Below are 20,349 nucleotides of genomic sequence, written 5' to 3' on the forward strand. Positions count from 1 at the left end.
TAAAATGCCAGAAACACAATTTGGACCCAACTGTTACATATATAAACTAGTGAGTTTTGTATTATTGTACCTGATTCATGGTTAAAACTTTGGAATGATACTTATAAGGTCTCTATTTGCATCTATCTGAATGACTGTCTGTGTCTATATTTGTATGTTATCTACATATGATATTTTTCTACTTTTGGATGGTATTGCCAAAATTAATTTGCAAAAAACTCTATGTAATTGGCTTAAAAACAAGCACTTATTAAATTAAGTATTTCTAAGCTCAGAAATATAGAAACTAACCCAAATATTTTTCAAGTTAATGTCATCTGAGATGATCTTTGATAAATAAAGCTTAAGTTTGTTGGTTTAATTTAAATAGACATTTCATAGTTACTAGCATTAAATATAATGCAGACACACAACTTTTATTCTATCTGGGTTTACTAGTCAGATAAATTCATGTTATTGAAGCTGAATCCAGTCTCTGTGCTCCGACACTGAATTAATTCTCAGAGACAGAGTTTTGGGTGAAGTGGAAAAGAATAGCTTTATTGCTTTGCCAGGCAAACGGGGCCACAGTGGGCTAATGCCCTCAAAACTTTGTGTCCTGACCTGGAGGGGATAGTGAGGAGTTTTATAGTAATGGGTCAAAGCGGGCGTGATAAGCTCGTGGACATTCTTCTGACTGGTCAGTGGTGAGGTAATTGGGAGTCAGCATCATCATCCTGGTTCCAACTGGTCTGGAGTCTACATGCTTGTGGGCAGCATACAGTTAACTTCTCCCACCTGGTAGGGGTTTCAGTGTCTGCAAAAGAGCTCAAAGATATTGTTATGTGTATCCCTTGAGGGGGAACCAGGACCCTGCCCCAAGGCTGCACTGTTGTTTCTTGACTGCTCCACCCTTGTCTCTGCATCCCCTCCCTTCCCTGATTAGCAACTGTTTGAACCTGCCCTTTGGAACTCAGGGAAGGTCCTGGAGGCTGAATGAAGCCTATTTCCTGTAACCAAGAAATGGGGGACACAGAAAGGCTTTTGTGCTTGGGAGCCCACAGGGTCCTGCTTGGTATCATTATCTCTGTTACAAAATTTGTCAGAGAGAAAGATAGCTTGGGATGATGGCTGACCTTGTCTAATATCTGATAAAGTTTTCATGAGTATTCTAAGCATAATTGTTGGAAGCAAGTGATTTAGACAGATATAAGTGGAATAAGGTTTTGTATGTAAACTTTTCAACAAATGATTATGTTTTATGGTATGTCTACTTAAAAAGTTTTCCAAATCTCTTCGATAACTTGAAACTTTAGAGTTTTGCTAAGTTAAGTTAAATTAAATGATGGAGATTCATTGGATATCTAGGTCATTACCAGCTAAGATAAAATAATGAAACATTATTGAACATAGGTTTATCTACTTTTGGCTTTTTATTATAGAGGAACTAAGGACATGTGGGTTTGTTAGTAAACATGTCCTGTGCCACACTGAAAGGTTGTACTATGATGAAGCATAGGTTTCTAGAAATTATGAAATATATCTACAAATTTCTAAGATAAAGAATGTTGGTGTAACAGTTCACAATTGCTTCTTAGTTTCCACTAGAAATTAAAGGTTTTAGGGATTAATAATTCTTTTTTATATTATTCAGGTATAGTTACTTACAATATTATATTAGTAAAGGTGTATAACATAGTGGTTTGATATTTTTATAGATTACATACCATAAAAATTATTGTATTATTATTGACTATATTCCCTTTGCTGTACATTACATACCTGTTATTTATTTTATAACTGGTAGTTTGTACCTCTTAATTCCCTTCATCTATTTTGCTTAAGGGTTAGTAATTCTAATTAGTATATGTAATTAAAACTACTAGAAATGATAAGTGAAGCAACTCTGCATGCAAGGAAAGCAGAATATGTTTGGGGGTAAGAAAAGGTATGAGACATGGAAATGTATTTTTGTTAAGTGAAATGAAAGTAATTTTGTCCTACAGTAAAACTAGTTATTTCAGAATCGAAAAGAGGAGAATAAAAGACAAACTAAATATGCTGGGGTCGGGGGGAGAGAGAAAGAAAGAGAGAGAGAGAGAGAGGGAGAGAGAATCTTTCCTGTGTGATCAAGTTGACAAAAAATGAATGAATTTATTATAAGTTTTTTAAATAAGCTTTAATATCAATAGTGTACTTATGTAAAACTAAAACTTGATTTTTAAAATATGCTACAATAACAAAGTTTTATTGGATCATTGCTCTGCTCTTGAAAAAGGATTATAAAAGGTTTTTCTTTACCTTTGAAGTAATCTGTCTAAAAAGCAAAATCTTTTTTTTTTATCTTTGTGTTGTATTTATTATCAGATCTTTGACAATTTAAGAAAACTGAGTCAATATTAAGAGCTAAATTTTTCTCACAACTATGTAACCTTTTGTATTTTCCTTTGAAAACTTATTGTCATTAAATATTGTTTTATAATGATGTGTGATCCTTTTTAGTGACGTGCCCAAAACTGTTGATATTTTTGACAAACTTCCAAAATCAAATTTTAAATAAATTCTGGTTGATACTGAATTAATTTGGGATTTTCCATAGGGCCCCTAGGACATCTCAAAAGATTTGTCCTCTCTTCTTATTAAAAAAAAATAAAGAGAGAGAGAGAGAGATTAACTAATTAGGCTTATTTGCTGTATTAAACTATATGGAAATCATTGTCAAATAAGAAGTAATACTAAGCTTTCTTTACATTGTATTTTTATTGGTATATATTATGTGTTCCAGAAATTGGATGGAATACCTAAAATTCATATACATCCTGGTATAATGTTATCAGTCATAATTCTATTTATTATCTTGAAATGTGTGTCACAGAAATAAGCAAATTTCTTTGTCAATTGCCTTGTAATAAACTCTAATCAGATTTTAACCATGGGCATTTTAAAGTGTTTTTGTTATTTACAGATGTTTTGTTTTATTCAGATGTTTTTGCAAAAGTGATTCATGTTCAGAGAGATTCATGGAAAGGACTGTGACAAGTACCCTAGAATACAGGTTTCTGAAAATTTTACGATCATAAAATTGGACTGGGCAAGAAACTTATAGCACGCTAAGGGAAAAACTGGATTCATAAAATTTCTAACAGAAGATCAAGATCAACAAGAATTAATTACATGGGATTGAATAAACTGATGAGCATGACTCTAATACATATGAGTTTTAATTTAAACCATTGCTGGTTCTTTCATGTTTTGTTTTTCCAGATTTAAGGAAACTTTCTCTTAAGCTATAACTGACAGCAATTTGGTAAAGTTTATCTTTGTGAACTAAGATAAAACATTTAATTTTTCTCCCTGCCTGATCCCTCCAGAATGTGGAAACGCTTAGTATTCTTATTTTGATGGCAATATAGTTATTTGCATAAGTCCAATAAGAATTTGTCCTCTTGTAACAGGACACATTTGGAAACACAGGTTATATTTCCAAGGCTTTGACTGGAATGTTGTATTTGAGAATGATGTGCATAGACTTAGATATGACCAGACAGTTTTAAGGAACTCAGGTTGACTTTCTGGATCCAATAAAGCCTCTTAGGAAAACAGCCTGATATCTTGCTTACAGGGTTCATGGCAGCCTTACTAGTTGAGTAAAGAAGGTCACTTCTTGGCAGGCCCAGGAAACTTGGGACATTTTGTGGACCTAAATAAGAGAGGAATTCACCCAAATCCATAAGTATTGTAGGCAAAATCAGATGGTAAGCCTTGGCTTGGCTTAGCTTCCTAGCTTTGAGCACTTTAAAAAATTCAGTCTGAGATTCCTTGTAAAAAGTTCCAGCAAAGCAGATTTGAAAGAGCCCATATGGGTCAATCCCAATCTTCCAATTTATCCCTCCCCCCGACCCACCCAACCCCACTCCGCCCACCCTGGTAACCATAACTTTATTTTCTACATCTGTAACTCTATTTCGGTTTTATAGATAAGTTCATGTGTAGCATTTCTAGATTCCACATTTATGTAATATCATATGATATTTGTCTTTCTCTGTCTGACTTACTTCACTTAGTATGACAATCTCTAGGTCCATCGAGGTTGCTGCAAATGGCACAGTTTCATTCCTTCTTATGGCTGAGTAATATTCCATTGTATATCTATACCACATCTTCTTTATCCATTCATCTGTTGATGGACATTTAGGTTGCTTCCATGTCTTGGCTATTGTAAATAGTGCTGCTATGAACACTGGGGTGCATGTATCTTTTCGAATTATGGTTTTCTCCAGATATATGCCCAGGAGTGGGATTGCTGAATCATATGGTAGCTCTATTTTTAGTTTTTTAGGGAACCTCTATACCATTTTCCATAGTGGCTCTACCAGTTTTCATTCCCACCAACAGTGTAGGAGTGTTCCCTTTTCTCCACACCCTCTCCAGCATTTACTGTTTGTAGATTTTTTGATGATGGCCATTCTGACTGGTGTGAGGTGATACCTCATTGTAGTTTTGATTTGCATTGCTCTAATAATTAGTGATGTTGAGCATCTTTTCATGTGCTTTTTAACCATCTGTATGTCTTCTTTGGAGAAATGTCTATTTAGATCTTCTACCCATTTTTTGGATTGGGTTTTTTTTTTCTTTTTTTTGATATTGAGCTGCATGAGCTGTTTGCGTATTTTGGAGGGTAATCCTTTGTCGACTGCTTCATCTGCAAATATTTTCTCCCATTCTGAGGGTTTTATTTTCATTTTATTTATGGTTTCCTACTACTATATATAAAATAGATAACTAATAAGGACTTACTCTATAGCACAGGGAACTCTACTCAATACTATGTAATGGCCTGTATGGGAAAAGAATCTAAAAAAGAGTGGATATATGTATTTGTATGACAGATTCACTTTGTTGTACACCTGAAACTAATACAACATTGTAAATCAATTATACCCCAATAAAAATTTTTTAAAAACAGCCTATATGGTTGATAGCTATTCTTGCTGTGCTTATGTAAATAACCAGGTCAAGTTTATTGAAACTAGACATAATTTGCAAACAAATTAGTTTATGTAAATAACCAGGTCAAGTTTATTGAAACTAGATATAATTTGCAAACAAATTTGGTAGAAATGGGGGTCATTGTAGAGAGAAAAATTGTGTTTACCCCTTTGTAGATATTAGATTCTCATGCTGTCTTTGAAGTTTTGTTTTCTACCTGTAAACTGGACTGGATACTGAATTCTAGTTTCCTTAAACATCTGGCTATGAATCTCCAAACTAACATTTCCTATTTTCTCCCATCCTTTTGTCTTGGAATCACTAAGAACAAAAACTGCCCTTTTCCCTGAAACCTTGCAAATTGAATGGGAGTGGCTTGATATAAACTTCAGAGATATCATCACATTAGCTCATTTTTAGACAATCCTCATGCCTGTTGCTATGTGGGCCACTCAGAAAGTTTACCTGAACACATGATAACGTCATCAGAGACATCAAAAGATGGTCTGATCCTAACATCTAGAAATATTTTGGACTGGCTGTCCTCAGGGCTCAGATTAGATGTATAGCCTGTCCCAACAATTAACTTTTCTCTTTCTTTTGTTTCCATGGAAATGCCTCTTATTAAATTCCTCATTGCTCACATCATAGAGGCCTAAATTGGAAAGCTCACCTGCAAGACTACCTCCTGAAATGAGAGACACACTGCTTAACTGGAATGACCTACTCTCAGGACTGAGAGGCTGGTTCAATGAGATATGGAGCATCTATCAACTTGGTTCTGGATTGTGAAAGTCTTTATTGAAAATTTCAAAGGTGGGAACTGAAAAGGAGCTAAATATACCACCCTAGAATATGTCTTTTTGGCATAAGGCTTATTTTGAGCTGGTTATTTTTAAGAAACAGCAAGCATAGGAAAAGCTCTGAAAATTGAGAAGTTACTCTTCTGTAAGAGACATTTACATATATAATGGGAATCTCCCTTTTTAAGGGTGTCTCCCTCTCTGTACCAGGAAGAGGAGGATGACCAAATCACTAGAATTTTATCAATAGAGAAGGTACTGTGTTAAGTTTGCATAAAAACTATACCCTCATTTGCTGTGCTTTGCTGGATATCCTCCTATAAGTGGCTAACCCGTCCCCAACATCTTTTGTCTTTAGCTGAAGATGGTATTTAAGGTGGTGGCTTGGGCCGTTTTAGAGAGCTATTCGGTTTTCTTAGGTATCTCTCATGTATGCAAGAGGAATACATGTTATTAAACTCCTGTTTGTTTTTCTCCTGTTAATCTGTCTTTTATTACTAGGGGCTCTCAGCCAAGAACCTAGAATGGTACAGGGAAAATTATTTTTCCTTCCCTACAATATTGCAGTTTTGAGTCTGAAAGCTGGAAAATTAGGCAGAATTTCTAGGTTACAGTCTGGAAGCAGAATGCCTTGTTTTTGGGGATCTAAGGCTTTGCTCTTAGGGCCTGATTGGATGAAGTCTGTGAACATCCTGGAGGATAATCTGCTTTACACAAAGTCTACAGATTTAAATGTTATTAGGGGGATGAAGTCACCAAGACAGCAACATAGATTGTTCGTGATTCACTTCCCTTCACAAGAAGAACAACTAACAACTATTCCTGAACGGCTGAGAGAATCCTAGAATACAAAGGCGAGGATGAAGCAAACCCTTGCACCACAGAGACAAAACAGATTGCGTTAAAAGAGTAAGAGAAGTGACTACACACTGACCACATTGCCCCACTCCAGGCCATGCAATCCATGCTGAGCGGTCTCCCATGAGGCTCTGGTTCTTCCAGTGGGCAAAGAGAGCCCAGGGAGACCACCAGCACCTCCAGCATTGTGTCACTCCAGGGAGCCCCTACTCTGGTCTTGCTTAACAGTAATGACAGGGGAATCTGTGGGCTCAACTACTGGAATCAGACTCTGATGCAGATGGGGAAGGGACTTGTAACAACCAGCACACGAATCTTGGCAAATCGAATTCATACCAGCAGTGCTCAAGTAGTAATAACAACCAGCAACTTTGTTCATCTAGAGAATCAAGTTGGTGGCACATTCTAACAAGGGAACTCACTGAGGTGCAGATCTGCCTGGCACTGGTCCTCAAACAGTTTTGCTGGCCCTAGAGCCTGGCTTCCCCATGCCATAGCCCCACTCACTGTGGAGAGAGTATCTACTTCCCCATGTGGCTAGAGGGGCTGGCCAGAGCACCAGGAAGCTGTATAGCCCAGCAACACTCAAGCTGAGAGCCTGGCAGGTGAAACTGATCACTCAGAAAGCAAAGCCAGTATTGGGTGTGGAGGGTTCCCCTACTGTGCTCAGGCAATGAGAAAGCCTGATTGAAGACAATTGACCTCTCCCTATCTTGCCCAAGCACATGAACTGAAACATAACTCCACCCACTTTGGCCAGGGGGACGCCACTACCAAAAGGGTTGGTAAGAGTGTCTGGAAGCTGTGTAACCAGCAATACTCCAACTGAGAGGTGGGTAGGCAGAGTTTGTCACCTCCAGAGCAAAACCAGTACTGGGTGTAGAGGGTTCCCTTGCTATGTCCAGGCAGGGGGACTGAGTCATAGCTCAAGCTGAGGGTAGCTGCAGCTCCTCCAACCAGAAGCCTGTTTGGGAAAAATCGGGAGAGACTTGGAGTGGCCCTTCCCCATCCAGCCAAGGCAAGGGAACTAAGACACAGCCCAACCTGTTGTGGAGAGTGTCTCTCAGCCCCATCTGACAGGAAGGAATGGAAAGAACACTGGAAGCTGTATTAATCAGCAACACTCAAGTGAAGAGGTGAGCAGGCAGGGTTGATGGTCTGAAGAGCAAAGCCAGTGGTCCTGCTCAGCCAAGAAACATGGGGTGCAAGGTGGCTTGAGTTATGACAACATCAAAAAGACTTTTATTAGCTTAGAGTTGCTTCCATCACTGCACACACACAGGGAAACTAATTTGTACCCCTGCTCATTGCTGAATGCAGCCTTCAGCCTGCTCGACCAGGATACTTAAACAAACCATGTAGGAAGTGGTGTAGCCTATCCAACAGCCCTGCTTACAGTGACACTTGAAAAGAGAGCACAGCCCATGGCTTTCCCCATTTGCAGAGTAAAACCAGTGACTTCGCCTGACCAGGAAATTCAGTGCACACTCTTGCTCGATATAGTTGGTCAAACACGAGCCATACAGGCCCAAGATCCCATTCTTCTGCCCTGCCAGGGCAGGGAAAATAATTCATAGTCCAATCTACTACTGAATAGAGTACTCAGCCCCAACCGTCTGAGACAGTGACCAGAGAGTCAAGGTAATCACAGAGCCCATCCTACAGCATCACTTGTGTAGGGAACCAAGCCAGCAGTCTCACTCAGCTGTTCTCAGCCGGTACACACCCCCCATCCCAGACCTCAGAGCTCAAATAGTTGCCTCACCCCAAAAGAGACCATAATAGGAGTCTCTACCTGCCTAGAACCCAAACTGAACTGAACCTGAAAGTCTGGGAGAAGAGACCATTTACTCAGCTGTGCAGATACCATCATAAGGAATCAGGATCACAAAAAATCAGATAAATATGACACTACCAAAGAACACCAGTAAAGAGCCAATAACCAACTCTAAAGTTAAAAAGATCTATGACCTGTCAGACAAAGAATTCAGAATAACCCTTTTAAGAAAGTTTAGACATAGACAACTAAATGAAATTAGGAAAATAATGCATGAACAAAATAAGTTCAACAAAGAAATGAACACCATCAAAATAACCCAAAGAGCAATTCTAAAGTTAAAAAACATAATAACTGAAATGAAGAATTCATTACACATTTTCAAAAGTAGACTCGACCATGCAGAAGGAACAGTGACCTGGAGGATAGGACGTTGCAAATTATGCAGTCAGAGGAGCAAAAATAAATTAAAAAGTGAAGAAAGCCTACAGGACTTATAGGGCACAATGAAAAGAAACAATATTAGTATTATGGGAATTCCAAAAGAAGAGAAACAGAAAGAGACAGAAAGTATGTTTAAAGCAATAATGGTTGAAAACTTCCTGAACCTGGGGAGAGAAATGAACATCCAGATCCATGAGGCCCAAAGGACAGCACATAGGTTGAATCTGAATAGGTCTACACTAAGACACATCATAATCAAATTGTCAAAAGTCTAGGACAAAGTAAGAAATGTCTTTTTCCATCCCTTCACTCTAAGTCTATGTGTGCCTTTAAGCCTAAAGTGAGTCTCCTGTAGCATATCATTGAATCCTTTTTGTTTTATCCATTCAGCCATCTGTGTCTTTTGATTGGAAAATTTTGTCCGTTTATGTTTAAAGTAATTATTTATAAGTAAGAACTTACTATTGTCATTCACCTATATGTGGAATCTAAAATAGAAGCAAACAAAAACCCCACATCAAATTCACAGCAAAAGAGATCAGATTTGAGGAAAGCTTTGGGGGAAGAGGCATTTGAAGGAAACTGGTTAAAAGGTACAAACTTTCAGTTATAAGATCAATAAGTACTAGGGTTATAATGTACAACATTGCATACAGTTAACGCTGCTGTATGATTTATAGGAAAAACGTTAATATTGTATCTATATGAGATGATGAATGTTACCTAAACCTATTGTGGTAATCATTTTACAATATATGTAAATCGAATGTTTATATCTTACACCTTAAACTATACAATAATGTAAGGCAATTATTTCTTAATAAAACTGCAAAAAATATGTTAAAAACATTAACCAAATGACATTTCCATCTGTGTATGCAACAGTCTGCCAACTGCAGTGTTTCTGGTGGAAGATGTTCCCTTTTAACTATGATCTAGGATGGAGTTCTGCTGTTTGTTGGCAAAGGGAGGACCATTCATCTAGGTCTAGCAGTTTTACTAAGAGTATTTGTTGTAAACAATGGTTCTTTCAAGAGGTGTGTGGCTGGATTACTGGCACTCCCAAGAAAATAATAGAGGACTAACTTTCTCATCTGCTCTAGAACCTGCCAAGTATGCATACAGCAACAGAAAAGCATTTCCTTTTCCATGGCTCTACCCTTGAGTAGGTGACCCCTCCAGTTAAAGTCTCATCATCTCAGATTGTCGATGAAAAACTTGGATGAGCATTAGAAATATGTGCGCAATAGTTTTGAAACTGTAGGTTATTGATAACCTCCCTGAGAAATTCTTATTCACAAAATCTATAGTGGAGGTTGACAACACACACACATTCTAAGAAAAGTATTCCCCCAATGAATCTGATCATCAGACAGATTTTAATAGCAATAATGTAGGAGCTGCAAGAAGCAAGTGATAGGACAAATAATAACAGATACCTAAATTCGTAAGGCTCTCAGCCTTGAAAACAGTCGTCTCTACCCAAGAGCCCCTCTGTTGGCAGATCTCTCCTTGTGCTGCCACCGAATTTCCAGATTGTCAAACTTGACAGGGAGAGATTCATGTCTAATTAGTCCTTGACTGTCTTCCAAAGCAGAAGATGACTACAACCCCAGCTCTAAACAGCAGACTATGTGTTCATTTCATTCATCCAGTATGTGACTAAGACAAGCGTTTCCATGGGGGCCCGGTGGGGAAGAAAAAAGCTTGGCTGCAAACTATAAAATTAATTCTCTTTGAGCCATGCAGCTCCCTGTCTGGGATATTTCACCCTTTGTCAGCCAGCTGAAATGATTTTGATATTCCCTTTTTGGCAATGATAATCCAGAAGGAAAGGAAGTTTTTTCTTTCCCTTTTTCATGATACTCTCCTTTGCGTGATTTTGTTCTCCCAGACAAGGGTAGACTGTCTTGACCATGCACAGAAACTCCCAACATCCTGCCAGCTGCTTGTAATTTTAGGACCTCTTAATCTCTAAAAATGTAATGTTTACAAATTCTATTGGCAGAGACAGTACTCTGGAATGTTCAGGGTGTATGTGTGTACCCTCTGCAGCTGGGTGTGAACCAGATGTAAAAAAGAATGTATTATCCCCTTTTGGTACAGGATGCAGACTCGGCCTGAGGTCAAACATGCAACTAGGAATAAATTTCTTTAGGTGTCACTTCTCTACTGTCCAAATACCCTGGGTTGATCCTGTAAGACCATATCCACCAATCCTGTAATCCCTTCCTGGCTAATCGCATTTTGGCAGGAGACCTTTATCAACTATTCATAAATCACACCTACAGACTTCAAGTCCTATTCTCTGAAGCCAATGCTCAACTGTGCACCTCTGTGATGGATGCGGTCCGGGGGAAAAACTAGGTGTTCAGCATTGTTAGTTGTCTGTGGGTTTGTGCTTTAGCCCCTCTGGCATAGTGCAAGGTTCAGAGAAGCAGTCAATAAATGTTCACTGAATGGAGGAACATGTTTGCATTCAGACCAAAGTCCTCTGGAAACAGTGCTTTAATCACGGAGAATAACTGGTTATTCTCGAGGTTTTCATCTGGCTCTAATTCTTTTTTTTTAATGTTTTAAATTTATTTATTTATTTATTTATTTTTTGGACTGCGTTGGGTCTTCATTGCTGCGTGCAGGCTTTCTCTAGTTGCGGCGAGCGGGGGCTACTCTTCGTTGTGTTGCGGTGGCTTCTCTTGTTGCAGAGCACAAGCTCTAGGCACATGGGCTTCAGTAGTTGCAGCCCGTGGGCTCAGTAGTTGTGGCACATGGGCCCTAGAGTGCATGGGCTTCAGTAGTTGTGACACGCAGGCTCAGTAGTTGTGGCTCATGGGCTCTAGAGCACAGGCTCAGTAGTTGTGGCGCACGGGCTTAGCTGCTCCATGGCATGTGGGATCTTCCCGGACCAGGGATTGAACCCGTGTCCCCTGCATTGGCAGGTGGATTCTTAACCACTGCGCCACCAGGGAAGTCACCATCTGGCTCTAATTAAAATATGACTTCTCATCCTGCTTATGCTTTACGTATCCTCAGTAACTGGAGCTCGAATAGAAACAGTGAATTTTCAGTAAAGTGGCAGAATAGAGCCAAATTTTATCTGCATGGGCTACAGACTCCTTGAGAGGAAACCACCCCTGGAATGAAAGTAGGGGTTGAAAAAGGTAGAGAAAGGAGAGCAGAATAAGTCCAAGAAGATCAGAATTTGGGCAACTTTTCAATACAGCTTTGGAGAACTCTCCACACATTTCAACCTCAAGAAGGCACTGAGAGGACCCAAGAGAAAAATATGTTCTAATGGGTTAAAAACAATTTCAAAGAAATTCTAGAGTTATTCTTCCCAAAATAATAGTGTTTGAGCCTCAGTTACATAACTCATTTTTGTCTCCCTGTGAACAGGCCCACATTACGTACCCAACTCTCTCTCCACGACTTACTAACAAAGCAATATTCTCTGCAGATGATTCTTCTCTACCCTACTAGGCCCATTTATTTGGCAAAACTCACCTTCATCGCTGAATCTCTCCCTCCCTTCCTTCACTTATTGAGACTTCATTCATTCTTCAAGATCTCAGCCCTAGTCTGATTTTAAATCAAGTCCTTCTAACAGCTCTGGCCCTTTCTTTACTATTTTTTTCACCTCCTGTCTTTGTGTACTTTCTGTTTTCACCACTTATGACTATTTCCTATTGTTTTGTAACTATTTTAAATGCATTTTAAATTATCAAGTAACTTGAGAAATTTTTGAGGGCAAGATTCCTGTCTTAAATATTATCATAGATAGCAAAAGAACATAATCAGTGCTTCATAAAGACTTCTTGAATTGGACAGTATCAAATTGATCATTTCAGCTCCTAAATCTCATAGCCAATCAAAATCATTACAAAACTCATGCATTAACATCATTTAGGGAGCAGGGCAGAGGACCATCTTTGTTTTACATGTCTCTGACTTTGGGCCTGTGTGAGCAGGTCTTTTTCTGAGATTCCACAGGCCCCAGGGGACAATCATGCACCCAAAAAGAAAAAAAAAAAAGAAAAGTAGGATAGGTTTCCAGTTACAAGTCTGTGTAGTCTACAGCTAAGGTGACTGCTAAGCCAAAGCTGATTTATCCAGGTTTTGATTGGTGAGGGGAGATTTATATATTTTGACATTCAGAAATCCCCTGAGAGGTCTTGTGTGAACAAATAAAAGTGTGTCTAATTATTCAATCCATGTGGCCAAATATTACATACTGGCCTCTTTTTCCTAGAAGATGTGATCTCTTTTTGAGAGAGAGATCACACATCAACACACATCATTCTTACTATTATCTTCTATAATTACCCATTCTAATGTTGGCTAATAAAACTTACCTGATCTATAAACTATTTCTTTTTATCAGAAAATGAGGAGTGTTTGAGGTCTATCTTACACAAAGGTACTAACGTCTCTGCCAAGGATAAGCCCCACTACTTGTCCTTAGTGGGATTTGCCTAAGTTTACTGTTTTCTGGAAACAGGGGTGACCATTGATGACCTCCAAAGCTTTTCTGAAAAAGGGAGAGTGCTTTGAATCTTCTTCCAATCCATCATAATTAGAGTGGGGGAATTAAAAACATGGATTCGAGCTCCGTGTGGTTGCAGGCGTGGAAACGCTCAGGGCAGCTGCCTTGCTGCGTTGACCCCATCAGCTGCACTTCATTACGGGAAGCATTCACCTTCTAGGGGAGTTCAGGCTGCCTGGCTCTGCCAAAGAAGACTGGCTTCCTACACAACATCCTTTAACCCTTCCCTGGAACTGAGATGTCCCTCCCAGGTGCCAGCATCTTCTCTCAGAAAGCTGGTTGAACGCAGGGACCTCAAAGGAAATTTTCAGCTTGAGCTTTGCCTTTGGCACCAGTGTGCAGTGTGCGGCAGCACCAGGGTGGGCAGGGAATAAGGTGGGCGTTTTCATGCGAATGGTTTGAATGGCAGTAAATGGAGATGCTAATAAGCGCATTTGACCTTGACCTCACTGCACATCTGTGGCTGCCCAACTGACAGTTTAGCAGGGGAACCTCCCCAGAGTCCACTACAGATACCACACGCGAGTCCTTACAGAAAAATTGGATAGAAATAAAAATTAATAGCTGGAATACACATAACCGCTTCATTGGGCATTGCTTTGCACTTACACCTCCCTCAAATTTACTATCCTAGGTTACCTTTTTCACATTGTTTCACATTTTCTTCCAAAGCAACTGCCTGGTTTCAAGGTTCCCATGAATTCTGCTCCCCCCCACCCACTTGTTTTCCCTTCAGCAGGCACACAAGGAAAAGGCTAAATAGAATTATCTTGAAATGTGTCACTATATTTAGGGGTTCTAAGGATAAGGAGACAAAGTAGCTCTAGCAGTTTGTTTTACACACTATTTTTAGTTTACCCTTTTTTCACTTCAATCTCACAGCTAAAAGTTATGTTCATCATCTACCTGGTGTATGCCAATATTATCGTGGCAGAAATTTAGGTTAAAGTCTGTCTTTGTCTGAATAATTACATTTGTTGAAAAGAGACCCAAATGCTACAATGCTTAGTTACTTCCAAATACAGGGTAAGTTATCAGTGTAGGGTAGTTAGTGCTCTTATTTTATTCATGGAAACTTAAGTTGGAGTCCCAGTAGAGTCACAAGAACTGTGTTACTTTGGGAAGGTTACCTGGCTTTTCTGGGCACCGATCTGCTTATCTATAAAGTCATGAAGTTGGAGGGTGGATTGAACAAGAGAATTTTCAAGGCCCCTTCTCAATTTCACATTTTATACTTTCATGGGAAGAGAGACATCTTAAGAAATGCCTATTGTGTCATAATTTTTTAAATTTTAAATCAAGATTTAACAAATGGAAGAAATATTAGAAATAGAACTCTTATAGAGAGGATATTTTCCTTGTTAATTTAATTGTTTGGTTTAAGCATCCAAGATGCAAGAAGCAAATCGTTTGCAGGGTTCATCAACTTTTGCAAAGAGTCATTGATTTTTCAGGGCAATTGCATAAGCCCAGCATTCTTGCACTTTCACAGAGCAATTGCAACAACTTCCAAACCGAATGATCTGCTTTCTCAGGTTGAAATTGATCTTCTTTCCTTTAAGAAAGTGATTCTTGAGTGAAATTCACAGTATTATTTCTTAGAGCACAAATTTTCATTCCTTAGGCATTAGCTTATTTTATTCACCAAACAGCTGTGGGACACCAACTAAGTCCCCGGGCACTGGGAGAACTGCAAAAGTGAATAAAATCTCCTTCTAATCATCTGTAACATTAAGCCAAGAGCCACACGTTGGGAGACATAATCATCCAGAAAGTTATAAATCCCCCATTGGCCTTTTATACTCTGTATTGATTACTCAGAAGAAGAATACTGAGAATAACTTGAATTGAACATGCCTTTTTACAATTCATGTGTTATACCCAAGAAGATAGGATGGACTAAAATATAATGAGCAATCTGTGCTGAAGCAATATATCAAAGTGAAAAGAGCAAAGACATTAAAGGATGTTAGGGAAGTCATCCATGTCTCTAGCCACATGTCTCCATTCAACTGTTTATCCATTTATTTATTCAAAAATATTTATTGAACACCTATTATCTGCCAAATATTGTGCTAAGGAAGAAACTGACAAGAGCTTACATGTTAGAGTAAGGTAATGAGAGCAGGTACTAAGCTAGAGAATGCTTTCTCTTATGATAGCCTGAGATGTGTGAGTACCAGGAGTCAAGGATGTCGTCTTGGATGAAGGACCATATCTTTTGAGATCTGGAGTATGAGTAGAAGTATTCAGGTAAGGATCAGAGTGAGTAGTGAAGCAAAAGAGAAGAGGAGGATTGTGCCACTTGAAAGAAACAGCAAGCACCAAGGTCAAGAGAAAAGAGAAAGCAGGAAATGGAATTAATTTGGTTTTATCAAAGTGGTGACTTCCAAAGAGGGAAGGAAATGTTAGGAAATGGGGCTGTAAATGTAAGCAGAGAAAAGCTTACAGGGTCCAGTAGGGGTAGTAGGAAGAAAAAATGATGTGATTGGATCTGCATATTAAGGCAATCACTCAAGCTATAGCGTAGAAAAGATATTGAACCCAATGAGACAAACTAGCAGACTGATGTTAGAACCCAAACAAGAGATGATGAAAACTTGCACTAGGAAAACATCCTTACTCTAGGGATGGTTAAAGTTTGCTGGAGTTACTACCTATACTAACAAGCCTCCTGTTCTTGGTCCCTTAGCCCGTCAGACACTCAAACTCCTAAACATAGCCTACAAGCCTCTGCATCATTTCTCTGAATATTTTTCTAGCTTCACCTTGTGCCATTCTAGTCCCCCTTTCAAAATTAATACTCCAAGCAGATTTGAGGTTATTTTAATTCTTCCATTTTTGCAATGGTTACCTTGTACCCTCCATTTGAAACACCTGGCGTGGTTCTTGTGTTTCTGGTTGGATCTTTGATTCAGAGCTACTTCTGAAGGGAGGGGACTGGTATTGTATGTGACAACAAGGAATTTGTTGGGGACTTTGGCAAGAATCATTTCAGTGTAAAAGTGGGGCAGAAGTCAGACTGCTAGGGTTGAAGATATTGAACAGTGATTCAGTCCAGAATGCAAGGATAGTTATTTTCTAGAAGTTTGGCCAAGAAAGAGAGGGGAGAGAGGGCAGGTAGAACAAGGAGTTCTAGCTTTGTGTTGTCAAATACAGTAGCCAATAGTCATGTGTAGTTACTGGCCACTTGAATTGTAGTTAGTTTGAATTGAGATGTGCTGTAAGTATGAAACAAACTTAATGGATTTCAGATACTTAGTATTAACAAAGGAAATATCTCATTAATATTTTTGTGTTGATTGTATGTTGAAATAGAAATATAATAGGTTCAATAAAAGTATTATTAAAATTAATTTAATCTATTTCTTTTAAAATTTGTTTAATGTAGTTACTAGGACATTTAAAATGACATATGTGGCTTGGACAGTGCTATACTAGACTAAGATTGAAATAGCCAATAGTATCATAAGCCCTCTTTATGTGTTACAGCTTACATGGTACCTGGTTTAAAGAGTTAGACAAGACTTAAAAAATGCAATATGTACATGCATCAAAAGAAGCATGGGTTAGTCAGAAAAATGCTGATTATTCTGGTACTTATTAAAAAAGTATATAATACCCTATGCTCAGAAGACTCTTAAGAACAAATGGGATTTGTAGGAGATATGATCAGGTTTGCACTAAGAAAATAACGATTGTGGCAGCATTCAAGCTAAAACGGAGAAAGAAGAGAGTGAAAGCAAGATCAATTCAAGGACTTTAGCAAGAGTCCTGGAGAGAGGTGATGGAGGTCTGAATTAGGGCAGTGTTCGTGGGATCGAGAGGAGAGGAGGCTGTAATGGACATTATGAAAATAGAGTTGCCAGGATTTGAAGGCTGGTTAAATGTAGGGGTTTAGGGAGAAGTCATACCACCTATCAGATGGGAAGTACGATGTGGAGTTAGACTGAGCACTCAGGTTTTGAAGAGGTAACATTATCTCCTTTCAAAAAATGTTTGCTTATATTGCTGGTTTGCCAAGGACCAGAGACAACCCTGAGTGCTCTGATGGGGTAGCCAAATCTCCTTATACCAGACATTCTCCTGAAATCCACAAATGCCAGTGCCGGTGGTGACCAAGTCAGATGCAGCTATCCCAGCTTTCACCCACAATCATGCGTTTAATCTGAATATCAGCCAGATTCTAATACGATATCACTCTCTAACGATGCTGAACAGCTACAGGCAGTGGAAACTACCCTGAAGGCAGAGGCAGCATATAAGAGTTCAACGCCTGGCTCCATCAAAACCAACTATGAAAGTGACATTACCTAGTGGAACCTCAATTCCTGCACCCATAAAATAAAGATGGAAATATCTGTCACCTGATTGCTTTAAAATTACACAAGGTCATATAAGTGAATGTACTTTATAAAAATGGAACCTTTACATAAATACATATATAGTGCATTTTTCAAGGCTTCTGTTTCAGATTTACACACAGGTTTTATTTGGTGGAAATATGAATACTTCCAGAAGTGAACTTTAAATGATTAACCCTCTGTGCTGTGGAAAAAAGAGACTCTGAGTTAAAGGGTCTATTAGTAGGATTCCAACACTCACTTCATCCCCATAGTAAATATGTGCTGCTATGTGTGCGCTTGTGTGGCGGGGTTAGTGTGTGTGTGTTTCAAAGTGGAGGTGTAGACAGAAAGCATCACAGCTTGAAAAAGATACCCTTGACTGTTTTGCGAAAACAGTTTCTATAATTAACCCGGCTGATCTGTTTATAAACCCCAAAAAGTATAAACACACAGTTGCTTTCATTAATTTTTGATAAGCAGTAAGACTTACAAATATTTTACTTCCAAGCATATGTTGTCTACATTTGGCTTCAGTGGCAGGCATATGCTTTGACATATGATATTCCATCTTGCACCAAATGCACATGACTCACATCTAAAACAATAGCTGAACTACAAGTGGGCATCTCACTGGCTGAGTATTGGGCTCATTTGTATTTGGGGTTCTTCGAATAAGACTTTAAGCAGGGGAAACACACAAATACCTAAATCTGGGACAAGAATTTTATGAATGTTTTTTATCTTATCCATTCTTAAAACAGTAATGGAAATAGTGGGTTGGATGTCTACCTAGTATAATTTGTTTGTGAATTTCTTTCCCCTGCAACATAATTTGTCCTCAAATTATGCCACAGAAATCTGATATACTGGGCCCTTTCCTGGAAACATAATTGATAAAGTCATTCTTTTGTTTTAAGCAACCCAACCAAGGTGAACACCGTCTATGCATTTAGCACAATGTTTTTTAAAGGGAGCAAAAGATCCAAATAGCAACCTGGCAGTTGGAGAGTCAAGATTTACACAGAAAACAATGAACAAGCCAGTATTGTCCCTGTATACAAAGTTCTATGTTATTCGATGAAAACTAGTAGATTTACGGCCAATCACTGTCAGACTATGAATCCTGGAATACTTGAGGAGTTAAAGGAGATGATAAGAGAGGATCCAATGAGGAGATGGTAACTGAACTGAGTGTAAACCACAGGCAAGCTAAGAACTGCCAAAGAGTGGTAAGGCATTCTGGTTGTAAATCACATCACGAACCAACATGCAAAGGCTGGAATCAGTGTTTGGGTCAATTGCAGGGGGAAGCTGGTATTACCAGGGCAGAAGCCTTTGGGGAGGAATTTGTCTGAGTTAAAGTCATCTAGAGACTGGCTCCTAAGGAGTATCAGTGATAAGTAGAAGTGATAAAAACTGATGGGTAAACATTGGAGAGCTGTGCTGGTTCTTCATCAGGGAGTGGTGGGAATAGGACCAGATTAACCTGGGGCAGTGCTCAGTGAAGACTGGAGGCGGAGAATGATATCATCAAGATGGCACCAGAAGTTATTCCCAAGGTTATCATAACAGAGGTTATTCCCGAGGTTATCATAACAGAGGTTATTCTTCGCACCCCCTTTACAAGGAGAACAACTAACAACTATTCATGGATAATTCTAGAGAACTGTCTATGGATAAGACATAAGAGAATTCTAGAACACGGATGTGAGGCTGAAGCACCCCCTGCACCACAGAGACCAAGACAGACTGCATTGGAAAATAAGAGGAATGGTTACTTGTTGACTGCATTGCCCCTCCCCCAGGCTGCCCCAGCATCATACTTAGAGGTCTTTCCCAAGCCTCCAGCTCCTCCAGTGGGAAATGAGAACTGAGGAGTGACATCCAGTTCCCCCAGCATTGTGGGATGCTTTGTGGGAGCCCCTACTCTGGTTTGCTTGCATGGGGATAGCAGAGGACTCTGGGGTCTGAATCACTAGGAAACTGACTGTGACAGAGACGAGGGGAGGGGCTTCCAACAACAGCACTTGGATCTTGGCAGACGGAGTTCCTACCTGCAGAGCCCAAGTAGGAATCTCAACCAGCAGCTGTGCTCATCTGTAGAACCAACTCAGTGGCATAGTCTGACCAGGGAACTCAGTGGGGTGTAGGTCTTCCTAATTTGGATCCCCAAATAAGGAGTTTTGCCCACACTGGAGCCTGGTCTTTGCACACTTAGGCAGAGGAGCTGAGTCAAACCCCACCTGCTATAGATTGTAGTTCCCAGTCTCTCCAGACCAGAAATTCTGTTCAGAAAAATTGGGGAGTTGCCTCAAGGAGACCCTCTTAGTCCTGCCCAGGCAGGAGCCTGAGTCATAGCCCCACCTGCTGTGGAGCGTGACCCCCAGTCCCATCTGACAGGAAAGGCTGGCAAGAACATCTGGAAGCTGCATAACCCAGCAACTCTAGGTCCAAGAGGTAGGCAGGCCGAGCTGATCACTATCAGAGCAAAGCCGGTGGCCCTGTTCAGCCGGGAACTTGGGCCACAGGTTGACTTGAGTCAAGATCACAAACAGGGCATTAGTGGCCTTGGAGCTGCTTCTCCTTCTGCACCTAGATGGGAAACTAATT

This window comes from Balaenoptera physalus, assembly GCF_965194825.1.
Source record: "Balaenoptera physalus genome assembly, chromosome: 4".
NCBI classification, from domain to species: domain Eukaryota; kingdom Metazoa; phylum Chordata; class Mammalia; order Artiodactyla; family Balaenopteridae; genus Balaenoptera; species Balaenoptera physalus.